At 41.3% G+C, this 13662-nt stretch overlaps 1 protein-coding gene and 1 long non-coding RNA gene across 2 annotated transcripts in view; both read left to right on the top strand.

The window, feature by feature from the left end:
* LOC134453876 (uncharacterized) overlaps positions 1-13662 on the top strand; it is a 56755-nt gene that overhangs the window by 26466 nt on the left and 16627 nt on the right. The window lies entirely within an intron of this gene.
* On the top strand, positions 6687-7507 carry LOC134454620 (uncharacterized). The gene is made up of 3 exons (XR_010035875.1): positions 6687-6812; positions 7173-7271; positions 7424-7507. It is a non-coding gene; the product is annotated as an uncharacterized LOC134454620 (long non-coding RNA).

The raw sequence follows: 13662 nt of genomic DNA, 5'->3' as shown, positions 1-13662 counted from the left end.
GAAGGTTATGTATATAACCACGGTTCTATGAGTTCCGGATGACCGCCAGAGCTTGGCAGTCACTCGGAGTGTGTTCGAGAAGATTTGCCAAGACGTCGCTTCCTGGGTTCACCGGTGTCTTAACCCCTGACACGGGGGTCACCGGGTGACGTCACCCAGGTCACGTGTTACTTTGTTGATATTAATTCTCGACCTGCTGATCCGTAAGATGAATATTTAGTGCTGAAAGCACCGCCTCTGGCGGTCATCCGGAACTCATAGAACCGTGGTTATATACATAACCTTCGTTTTGTGCACACACGCGACCAACGTTTCGGTGTTGCTACACCTTCTTCAGAGTCAAATGATAGCAAGAGAGAGACACATTTCAAGACTTGACATTCACAGGTGATCCCACTTGGTTTGGCTAAATTGGTCTCATCTCATTGCAGTAATTTACCCCGCCCCCCAACACCAGGACAATATTGTAGACAATAGACAACTTGCCAACTTCCGAAAACAAATCAAAAAAGTGGAAAAACAATATGCAAAGAACATTGTCAATAAAACCACAGCTACAATTATTAGAAGACCACAGCCGCGATGCTGGAGCAATTTGTTACAGAAAGCAAGATATATTTAGTTCCTCATTTATGCCCTGAGGCTCCACTAAATTTAGAGTATGAATCCAAAATGCCTTTCCTCAAAGCCTCTCTGTCTAAGGCCTAAAAAAAATAATGTTTTGGTTCCGGTTGCCGACCGACCCTATCATTTTTTGTGCGACCCAAAATATTTTTTTTTGACTTTTTGGAATCCTCAAAAAATATCGATGTTTTTTGGAGGGTTGTTTATATAGACAAGACACAACACGTTTCTTCATTCCCATAACTCGCCATCTCTCACTTTCTACCTGCCTGTAAGTTACTGAATTTGCATTGCATGACTATCCACATATAGGAGCAACATAAGCGCGCGCCACAAGTGCCGCCCGGCTTGATATTATAAAACCCCAAATGTCACTGCAGAGTTGCGCACCTATCGGTCACGTTGTTGGCTAATTATTATGCTACACCATGCTAATTGGTAGTCGTTGTAGCTCGTACGTTTTTAAATAACTTGCCTCACAGCGTTCTTGCAGACTAATAGGCTACGATGTAGTTTGGGAACCTGGCGAAAATGCCTGTCAAATGATAAGTCAATCGTCTTACCTCAACACCCGACACGGACACAGCCTGACCACCCGCCTCGAAATGCAACACACAGAAAACATTATGAGTATCCACGATTTTTGAATGTATTGATATTGTCTCGTCGTATTAGAAAAGGGCTTCCATTCAGTCACGCTGCATGTTGGACGAGATGCATAACTCCTTACAGCAATTCTAAAGTAGCACTGTATCAATAGCTTGTAATTGTAAAATAAGTTAATACGAGAGAAGGGAAATGTTTTGCCCACGTTTCCCTTCATTCTTTCATTTACCACAAGGCCTTGTTAACCAAGAAGTCCGTTGGCCCGAGCCCGTTATTTTCTTGCTCTCTCTCTGCTTGTCCCTCCACCATCGCGCAGCAGCAGGGCATCTGTCACTGTCTCACTCTCCGCGCCTCCTCCAAATAATGAAATAGAAATTAACGATGATGTCGCCACAAATAGCCTACGACTGTTCGATGAAGACATAGGACTACTACAGTTGCCTACAATAATGATTTAATGGCAATGACGATGTTGTCCCTCGATCACCCTTCATCAACATTCATATCGCCTCAGGCGTCTACATCCTCGCGTAAAACAAAAAAGTGTGTAGGCCTACATAGAATGTTTCCAAGCCAGAACCTTCATCCCAAGGAAAATATGGTCTACAACCGATGATGGGACGGTATAAAAAAAAAAGAAAACGGGACATAGCCTACAGGAGCTAAAATAGCAGTGTCAGGCAACTGGCAGCTGGACAGGTATTGCCAGAAACGGTAGGCTGTATGATCATATCCTCATTTCGGTGACGGTCAGTATCTTGGCTCATTAATACTTATTATATTTCACTGTAGCTTTAGCAGGCCACACTCCACTATCGTCATTGGCATTGTTCAACAAAGTTTATGACGAAATCTGGCGCATATGGAGGGTTGGGTGGGTCGGACATTAAATAAAAATTTGAAGAAAAAAAATTTGAAAAAAAAAAAAAATCCGACCGACCCATGACCAAACCTGACAACCAACCGGAACCAAACTCTTATTTTTCTTTGGCCTAATTGTCTGCAATCTTGTCCTGGTGTTGAGGGGTGGGGTCAATTACCTGCAATGAGATGAGACCAATTTAGCCAAACCAAGTGGGATCGATCACCTGTGAATGTCAAGTCTTGAAATGTGTGTCTCTCTCTTGCTATCATTTGACTCTGAAGAAGGTGTAGCAACACCGAAACGTTGGTCGGGTGTGTGCACAAAATAAAGTCTTGAAAACTAAGCTGCAGTGTGCTCCAGCTTCTCCTTTCCAGCTATGCCAGTGACTTACTGGCAGTGTTGCCAGATGAGGCTGATTATTTCCAGCCCAAAAAATGCTCAAAACCCGCCTGGAGGCACTAAATCCCGCCCAATTCTATTGATGTCTATGGGAAAGATTAGGCGAGTTTTCCTGCAAAATGCCCTTTTTACCCGCAGGCAGCAATCATCAGCAGCCCAATTTGGCTGGAAACAACCCAATCTGGCAACACTGCTCACTGGAGCCTCATTGCCAGTGATTTCAAAAGCACTGGGACACTGATCTGTGATAGGTCTGTTAGAGCATTAGGTCCAACCCCCTATGGGCAGGGTTGAAAGGGTGGGGAAAAAGGCTTGTAGTCTCAACAGAAATCCACCTCTCTTTCACTTCCTCCGTCAATGATGCAAAATGACGATTTTTACATCATTGACAAAGGAAGTGTTAACAGATGAATGCGGATTTCTCCTATCTCAGGGGTAATTGAGAGATTTTTGCAAGACCATTCAAAAGTATGACTGGGTGTCTAGCAATGGAAAGCCTAATGCAAAATGGGTGGAGTGTCCCTTTAATCAGAATGTGTGAAAAACATGGTTTTGCATTATTATTTATATTCTCTTAAACAAAACACACTCTGCCAGGGCATATAAACTTCTGAGCAGCACTGTAAAAAAAATACTTGTCATGATCCTTCTATTAGATTTATGCATTCCTTTAATATTTTTCGTATAGATTAGAATTACATATTAGATAAAAGAACATTGCTGTAAAATCAAGAGTTAATCCTTGTCTGTTTCCTTTTGATATCACAGTAGGCCAGCAACAGGAATGACTCAGAATGTTGATGCTCTGACACTGGGGAATTTGGAAGCAGGTGTGCATATTGAATTCTAATGAGTGAATATGTCATTATTACTATTTATTTATGAATAACAATATCTTCAATGTATGAAGAACACATTGTACTTGAAAGAAGACAACTGCATTTCATTTTACTACATTTTATACGTTATTGTATTGGTATATGATGTTTCATAAACTTCATTTAGAGCATATTAGTTCCTTTCAATATTTTTTAGTGACTTACATTACTATCTTTTACCTCAGAGAATCTCACATCGCCCTCCACATCCATGGCGCCTTCCATCAGACCCACAGCCCCACCCAGAAGGTGGACTTCTCATAGCGAAAAATGGCGCAAAGAGTTAGAGGAGCTTGCAAACATGCCTGAAAAAGAAGTTACGAGAAGAGACAGCTTGATGTTTGTCAAGCTGTCTGACAAGCCCAGATTTAGAATTGCTGATGGGCATAACAAAGTCTTTTTGGGACTCCGAGTTGATGGAAGAGAAGTCGCAATCAAGAGGATCGAAAAAAGTCAAGACAAGACGATCAATGAGGAGATGAAAGTATTGTGGAAGAAAATGTCTAACAGTCTACATGTTGTCCAATATGTAGATTACACAGATGATGAAGACTTCGCCTACATTGCTATGCAGCTGTGTGAGTACAACTTGGAGGAATACATAAAGGCAGAGAAGATGAAGATGACAGAAGATGAAGATGGGAGAAAGAGAGAGATTGTAAAGGAGTTCCTTATGGGTCTGAAAGAGCTTCATGATGTCAAGGTGATCCACCGAGATATCAAACCAAGCAATGTTTTAATTGGTAAGCTATGCATTGGCCTATTTCTTATTGTGTGTGCTGCTGGCTCAAATAGGTCTTGGTTTGAATGAATGTCTTGATTAGACTGCAACACAATTTTACGCAGGTCCTTGCATCTGTTTCATCAAAGCCACACAGTAGCCCCTTAATGCGCGGCGTACCTCCAGTGGCACGCTGTAATAGACATTGAAATGTAACTACCATAGCACTACAATACTATGACACAGCACAGGCCCTTTAGTTATGCACCACTACTTGGTCATTACCATACTGGTAACAATGAATTTATAAAGCCGCGCCTTAAGGGGTTAACATGTGATAACATCTTGGTAAAATGTGAAAACTGCCATGACATACAAATGTTTGAAAGATGTGGATATACATTGTGAGCAATTAAAATAATTGTTTGTTATTATTATTATTAGTAGTAGTAATAGTATTGATGTTTTGTTATTACTATTATTATTATTATTATTATTCTTCCAACTGTGTGATCCTCTAAATACTCTGATACGATCTTTTACAGACAAGGATGGTTGCGTGAGAATAGCTGATTTTGGGATCAGTCGCACGTTAGCTCCAGACCAGAAGAAGATAGCAACTAATAGAGCTGGAACAGCATGTTGGGAGGCCACGGAAATTGTTGAAAAATCGGAGGCTTGCATGTACGAAAACAGTACTGACATTCAGGTTTGTTGTCATTTTGAAACTCAAGCACAAACTAAATCTTACTGTAAAACACAATCCTTTGGTTCAGGGTTGCTCTATTCTATCCCCCAGGTGGCTGGCATGCTGGTTTACTACATCCTCTCTGGTGGTCACCATCCTTTTGGAGATCTTCGCGTTGCCCGTGACTGTGAGACCAACATTGCTGGTGGGAAGTACGCCCTTGATCACCTTAATGATGAAGAAGCCAAGGATTTGGTTGAGAGCATGATTAATCCATTCAACCCAAAATTGAGACCCCGCATACATGAAATTTTGGAACATCCGTTTTTCAGGGAAGAGAAAAGGTATAGAATACGCCCGTAGAACATTAATGCACACATTTCTCTTTTGTTTGCAGGGAATAGGGGATATTATGTATAGTTTGCAAAGCAGGGGTGCATTTCTGGAAAGCGTAGTTATTAGCAGTTAACAACTTCGGTAGTTTCCAAGGGGAAATTGCATTGCAACCAACAAAGTAGCTAACATAGTTAGTAAAACGCTTTCCATAAATGCACCCCAGCATTGTATAGTTTGCTTACAGCAGATTTTTAAATGAGTACCAGTTGTTCTTTTGAGCAGAGACTAGTAAAAAACTTGAACAACACATAATGTAGTCCACAACAGGCACAGTGATTGGCAGGCCATACAGTAGGCTATATATAATATATATGGGTAATATAAGCATACAGTGTAAAACTATAGTCTGAGGTTTTGTGAAGGGATAAAAAAGCATGAGTAATAATGAATATAATACGGTACAACAAAATAACTTCTCAAGTGAAATCTACAGTAGAACAATTATTTCTTCTTACAGGCACAGGAAATTCCTGAAAGAAGTGGGTGATGTTGATGATGTAGAAAAGCATTTGGAGTTCACAGCTGATGAGGATCTGGCCTCTAAAATGCAAGACAAAAGCTTCAGCACATGGAAAACACAGGTACACACACGCATACGCACACACACACACACACACACACACACACACACACACACACACACACACACACACACACACACACTTAATGCCTTACAGCAGGGTTTCCCAAACTGGGGTGCGTGCACCCCTGGGGGTGTGTGGCCTGCCATAAGGGGGTTCGCGAGCTGAATAGAGCAATGGTGAATATGTGAGTTTTTATGCAGCATTAATGAGCATTAAGTAGTTTTTAATTGGATGGTAAATTGTATACTGGAAAGGTCCATCTGAAGTGTAGTTTAACTCCTGGACTATTGGAAAAGAGGATTCCTCAAAACAACAGTGCATAATGAGCAGTGAATGCGCAGTGAATCCATACATGCATGGCCATCACCACACCAAAATATTCGCTTAGGGGGTGCGCAAACCACTTTGAAATGTACAAGGGGGTGCATAGGGAAAAAAATGTGGGAACCACTGCCTTACAGTATGCCGTGTGTCTCAACAGGGACATAACCAGATATCTAAACATTGGTAGAAGGAATTTTGTAGCATCAATTATGGTAGGACTGATCAGATACAGAAAAGTCTCAACACTGATCATGATACACTAGGTAGGCCTAGAGTCCTTTTCATTGCACCCATTTAGGATATGCACAACTGTCATTGCAATGTGACTTGGCATGTTAGATGTGTGGGTCATGATTAGATGGATACCAAATAATGACATTTGCGATAGGTGCGAATGGTGTGGCATCCGCTCTGCCTGCCATTTTAGATGCATGCACAGCACAAGTGCACGCGCACACACACAGGCAGACATGCACACATGCTTAACAAATTCATTACACTGATTGACTACATTCTTTTCTCTGCTTCATCATTTGGTCCTTACATTTTGGTTATGTGTGTGTGTGTGTGTGTGTGTGTGTTTTCAGCTGAACCACTTGACTGAGGATCTTGACAGCATGAAGAAGAAATGGTTCGATTTGGTGCAGAAATATGCCAAAGACGATCAGACATTCCCTCAGTCTCTACTGTGTCTTCTACGTCATATCCGCAATCGTATGGTCCACAGGTCAGTGGTTATGCCCATAATTCACAGTCAAGATTGGTGTTCATACCACTCTATTTGTCTATTTGTTCTTGTGTGAGCATAAACAAATGCCAAACATTGTTTTCTGTTTAGCTGTGCATGCATCCTTTCATGCAGTAGCATGACAAAAGTTAAGAATGTTTTGTACAAAGACAAAGACAAGACGACCTATAAACCGACCAGCCGGCCTACAAACTTCTACTGGTTCATTTCCTACCTTGTAGTACGTATATACATTGAGGCTGGTTATCACAGTAGCCAATGTTCTTTTCAGACTTTTGTGCACTGGTCCTACTGTTGATTGATATTACCTTGTTTTCTTGGTTCATCTTTATCTCTCAGCAAAAAAGAAATGGAAGACATCAATGTGCCCAGGCTTTTCCCTGACCTTGTCATCACAGCATACAAATGTGCCAAAGAAAGAGGGTGGACAGTAGAGGGGTAAGAATTTGTCATTGGATTTCAGAGCAAGCACGTACACACACACACAGAGACGCACGCACGCACGCACGCACACACACACACACACACACACACACACACACACACACACACACACACACACACTAATACAACCTGTCTCTTCTCCACAGATTCCTGCCCCTGCCCCCTGCCCCTGTTTCGAGGAAGAGAAAAGCTGAATCCCCCACCCCAGACCAGGAGATGCAGAATTAAGCAGTGAGTTCAATGGACCAAACTCACCCTTCATGTCCCGGTAGAATTTGATTATTATTTGGTTGAGATATTTCTCCAGACTTCAATATAGCAGATTCGATAATATCTTAGGTTGGTGTCAATACAGAGAATAACGTGTGGCAATGCAATCTAATTACGACTCATTTTTGGCTATGTGTTAAGGTTTTGTGTACAACAGAAAGATAATATGCCATTACAATACATTCATTGCAAATTATATATCAGTGGACCTAATACCTTAGTGAAAAAAATATATATAAAAAAAACAATAACAAATGTTTTCTCTTTTTGTCATAGTATCTGCACCATCACAGCATCTCCGTCCAGGAACAGCATTTTTCCCCCTCAGGCACAAAGCATCTCCTTCCTCCATCCTGACCGCTTTGACCTGGAGGGGGTGATGAGTCGGCCTGTTAACACAGAAAGAAACTTTACTCAGCGTCATACAGAGGAGAGGCCAGAAGTCCAACAGGGACTCTATGAAGTTCTCAAGAGTGCTGACCTGTACTGAAAGATCTGGAAAATCCACTCAATAACACTCATTCATACTGATGCTACAGCACAACTTGCTGCAGAGTTAAAAAAGAGTGGTCCATCCAGATGCTTTTAAGCCTAATGTATTGAATGAAATAATACAACAATTAATGGAGGATTCCATTATTATTGTATCAACAAATGACCAAAATTGTATGTTAAAGGACCAAAATTGTTTTAAAGCAATACTTCGTTCCCATGAGATGTCAAATTGGCCTACAACTCAACCCACTGCCATAGACGACATGTTACTTGGAGAGGACCTTGCAGGTACTGCACTTCCGCCCAGTCCAGTCAGACACAAAAAGATACAATTTGTTAAGTCTTCTGCATTTATTAGACTAGGTTTTGTCATCATCCTTTTGTTATTCTTTTGTGTACTTTTGCAATAATGTTTGGAATTGTACAGTGGTGCTCATATGTTTACATACCCCAGCAGAATATACTCTTTATCTGCGATTTCTCACAAAATATGACCGATTACACAAAACCTTTTTTTTTCACTCATTGCTAGTGACTGGCTTAAGATATTTATTAGCAATGTTCTGTGTTTACTCTTTCAAAAGCATGATCACAACCCAAACTACCCAAATGAGTAGTTTGGGTTGTGATCATGCTTTTGAAAGAGTAAACACAGAAGATTGCTAATAAATATCTTAAGCCAGTCACTAGCAATGAGTGAAAAAAAAAAGGTTTTGTGTAATCGCTCATATTTTGTGAGAAATTGCCAAGAAAGCGTATATTCTGCTGGGGTATGTAAACATATGAGCACCACTGTATATACAAATACTACAGAGTTGAAACAGCATACGTTTGAAAGTGCTCATGTCCCTTGGCAATAATGTTGTCATTAATCTGTGCAACTGATATAGAAAATATGTTGAGCTTCATAAGTAGGATTTTATGATTCACTGTGATACAGACTGACACATTTTTGATTATAAATCCATGTAACGTCTGATTTGACCCTCCTTACACAAGACTTCCTTCTCCAGAGATAATCCGTAGTGTCTGTTCATAGGATTTTTCCAACACATAAGGGATCAATAGCTCAAAAACACTTTCAAAACAGTCAACCGTGTTACTCAACTGTGTTACGGTCAACAGTGCAGGGGAACAAGTCGGCACTTTTTTAGGAGAAAAAACAGAGCAGACAAACCCATCTCCCTAGAACACAAATTATTTTGTTTGTTTGTCTGTCAATATGGAGATAAATTGGCAAAAACATACTCCTCCTCAACTGTCATCAGTGTTGCCAGATTGGGCTGGTTCCCGCCCAATTGGGCTGCTTAGGATGGCCGTGTGCGGGTAAAAATGGCATTTATCAGGAAAAACCCGCCCACTTTTTGCCATAAAAATTAATAGAATTGGGCGGGATTTTGTGCTTCTAGGCGGGTTTTGAAATATTTTTGGCCTGGAAATCATCAACCTCATCTGGCAACCCTGACTGTCATAGCTAATTGTAACACCATTGACGGTAACACGGCTTGACATTTCAGCAATTTTTATGGTGTTGTGCTAACTGAGGACCTCAGAAGTTCCACCACAACACCTTAATCAATTCATGTATTTGTATGCTTTATCTGTGTTTTTCTACATGTGATTTCTAATTCAGATTCTTATGAATATGTTGATAACACAGTTGACAGGCAATTTTCCCGCTATGAGAACATGAAAAAGAATGGATTAAATTATGGGAGGATGGAGCTCAAAACTTACCAAAAAGTCTTCCCATATCCTGCCAAAGAGGTTATGACATCACATGATGTTATTCGTATGGCCTAAGACCAAACCATTACTGATTTAAGGAGGGGGTTTCAGACCGTGACATGGTTAACACAGTTTTCGTGGACAAACAAAATGGCAAATTTCATGTATTATAGAAAGGACAGTGGTCTTTCTGACAGTTTTGTCATATTGTGATGATTACTGTGAATCAACATTTGCAATCGTCTTGGGCAAAACAAGTTTCTTTACATGCTAAAAGACTGAATCTGACATTTGGAAAACGGGACAACATGAAAACGCCCAAAACCAGTATTAAATATTCATTCTTGCTGAGGGAAATAATGCCATGTCTACACTTTCTGTGTTATATGAAAGATAAATGTGTGCTAATGTCCAAAACATCATTGGATGCAGTTAATAGTTAGTGGAATTGGCAAATAAAATCCATGGACTTAAAAGCGTAGCTGAATCGTGGAATCACTCCTAAATAGTATAGGAGGGAATCTGCAGCTGGGGTCAGTTTCTCGAAAGCGTCTTTGCTAACGACGGTAGCAACGTCCTTCGTAAGAGCGACTCAACTCTCGCTCGACAGCGACGCTCACCATTAAATCCAAGGGAACGGTAAGACGGTCTTAAGACGGTTAGCAACGACAATAATCGAGAAACGGACCCCTTACCATTCCCTTGGATTTAGTGGTGAGCGTCGCTGTCGAGAGAGAGTTGAGTCGCTCTTACAAAGGACGTTGCTACCGTCGTTAGCAAAGACGCTTTCGAGATTCTGAGTGCGTTGCAATATGCGACCTTGCCTCCTCCACTTGCTTCTCGTCATGATGACATCACTGACAACAGCATTATATTTCAATATCTTGCAAAAGCTCAATTGTAGAGTCTTCTTCTCATTTGCATTTGGGATGGTGAATGAAAAACAGTCCCTCAAAAGTTGTTGTGGCGGCTAGGCCGACAGCTGGGAAACTTAATCGTTTTCTCCACGGAGGAGGGACCAGGAGGCGGGACGAGGAGACAAGCACAAGTGGAGGAGGCAAGGTCGCACATTGTAACGCACTCACGGACCCCTGGTCAGCTTGGCACCACTCAGTTATGTCCCCCACAATGCTCAGGTGCTCCCTCTGCTGTCCATCCTTGATACACTCCACAATGAACCCTTTCACAGAGATGTCAGAGATGTGAAGTTGTAGCCTGTACTTACCGGTTTCAGGCAGAAAAGAGTGGCATCTTTATTTAGGCTATTGGCCACTGCAAGCAATACTTCCTTCGAATGCATTGACATGTTCAGTATTTGAGGGTGTCTGACGTCATATGAAAAGAGCCCATAGTTGTGAACTTGTACATGTGAGGAGCACAGCTGTACGTGAGGTCTGTGTTGTATAGAATAAACACTACATGGGAGACCACCGTTACCTGCAGTACACCTGCCCTGCTGACCACATACTCTGATTGGCCTGGAAAACTGGAGCCGTTTGATGAGCTCATCCAGAGGATCAGTGGTGTAGTCTACGTAGAACGCAGGTATACGGAGTATACCCACTTCAAAATTTCAGGGATTTCAGTATACCCACTTCAAATTGATTGATCCATTATTTAGAATGGCACAAATATATACAGTATACCCACTTCAAAAAATGCTCAAATATACAGTATACCCACTTCAAAAAAGTAGACTACACCACTGTAGAGGATCCAATATTGTTCATTTGTGCCCCCATTTGGACCTATACGAATATTTTCGCGACCACCATCCCCACCCCTCCTGACATATTCCACCATCCCCACCCCTCCTGTCATATTCCACCATCCCCACCCCTCCTGTCATATTCCAAATGGAAAACATGCCTTCATCATTTTTATTAGATGTAGTTATACTGTTCCATTCAGACACATAAAATGAAATAAAAATAAAAACATAAAAATTAGCCATACAAAGCAATCACTATCCAATGTAATGTTTATAAGGGCTGCACAATATATCGAAAATGTATCTAAATCGCGATATCAAGAGTGGCAAAATGCGTATCGCGAAAATGACTTCTTTATCGATAACAAGTAAAAAAACATTTCTGTGCAGTCCAATCACTAGGGGAATGTCAACAAATGCACAAGAAGCCGGCCATGACCAATGCCACGCCCCCCCCACACAGACCCACAAATTGGTGACAAGAAAAACACAAGGCTAAATTTCTAAATATTGTTTAAATATCGTTATTGAGGTATTGTGTGCTGTTATCGAGTAACATTTTTTTTTAAATCTTGCAGTCCTAGTTTATATGATATAAAAGCATTGTGCTAAGAGCCTTGTGTAGTGTAGCCTCAGTGTCAGTGTCACTTCTCTCCGTGACCTCCAGCACTACCCCGCGACCCCACTGGGGGTCTCTACCTGCACTTTGGGAACCGGCAAGGTTCACCAGCGCAGGATCCAATATCATCCACAACATTGGATGGTCGCTCATCAACAGAAAAGTCTGCATGGTGATAGAAGCACTGGAAAAATAGTAATAAAAACATGATTCAAACAGCTCAGCCCTCCTTTGTCCAAGTGAGATACAGAACAGTTTTCACCAGGATGAGGCATAGGGTGCGTCTGTTATGTACCCCCTCTTCACTTTTTAAAACATACTCCAATTGCCTGCCATACCATCTCATTACTTCTCAACATACCCCAATTGATAAAGCCTACAGGTTCTTCCACTCATGATCTACTTACTCCAACTCTGCCAGATTAATTCAATTAAATTACGGCAGATTAATTTTCTCTTCTCTTTTCTGTTGTTCTCTGGCAGTTTTGCCCGTGTGCATGTGCTCTTCCCCTACGTATGTTTGCACCGCCCACACCTGGAGGCAGTGAAATTTGAGCCGTGGAGGAGCCACACTTCCTATATTCCATAGCCAGTCAGGGCATTGCCGTCTTTGTGTGTCGTGTTAATACTCATCTGTCAAAAAAGGATCTCCAAACTTGTTATTTAGCAAAGGTAGGTGATATGAAGTCATAGTTCATTAAATATCTGAACTCTAGACAGCTGCTCATTGTTCGGGTTTATGCAAAGGGTGCACAATTACAACTAAGTTTAGATAAACTATGTATTGTGTGTTTGAGATACTTGCAACAATACTTGTATTTACAGAGGGCGGCTATTCAAAATTTGGCATGGATTGTAGTGACATTTGATTCTTGTCTTCAAGACGTTTTTTCATTGTCAGTTGCCTTAATAATGCAGAATCTGAAAGTGTCTGATACTGGTGTTGAGAATAATGAAGGTATAGAGATGGTGGTCATATAATCATTGTTGACCATAATGCCCAGTACATAGCAACTTGAACTGTTTGTGCACTAAGGCGTGCTAGATCAATTTAAAAATGTCAAGTCTACGCAGCAGAAACTTTGAGAGCAACAAACTGTGAAGAACAGATATACAGCCCAGCCTACTAGGGTGTGTTATGTCCAGAAAGGAGGTGTGGATGATGATGACTGATGAGGAGGATGACAATGATGATGATGATGATAACATGACGACATGGTCAATCATGCTTCTGCATTTGCAATCACAGAAATCATGGAGGATTCTACAAAAACTGGAGTGACAGAGAATGTTGATCCTCTCACAGCGGGAATTAGGATGGGAAAAGGTTTGTCTATTATAGATGCTAAATTCTACATGATTGCTTGGCCACACACACACACACACACACAATTGCACACACACACACACACACACACACACACACACACACACACACACACACACACACACACACACACACACACACACACACACACACACACACACACACACACAGTGTGTAGGTGAGTCTAGATAACACACACACACACACACACACACACACACACACACACACACAC

Source organism: Engraulis encrasicolus, chromosome 8, assembly GCF_034702125.1.
Source record: "Engraulis encrasicolus isolate BLACKSEA-1 chromosome 8, IST_EnEncr_1.0, whole genome shotgun sequence".
NCBI lineage: Eukaryota > Metazoa > Chordata > Actinopteri > Clupeiformes > Engraulidae > Engraulis > Engraulis encrasicolus.
The sequence above is the reverse complement of the archived record's forward strand: the minus strand, read 5'-3'. Positions and strand labels throughout refer to the sequence as shown.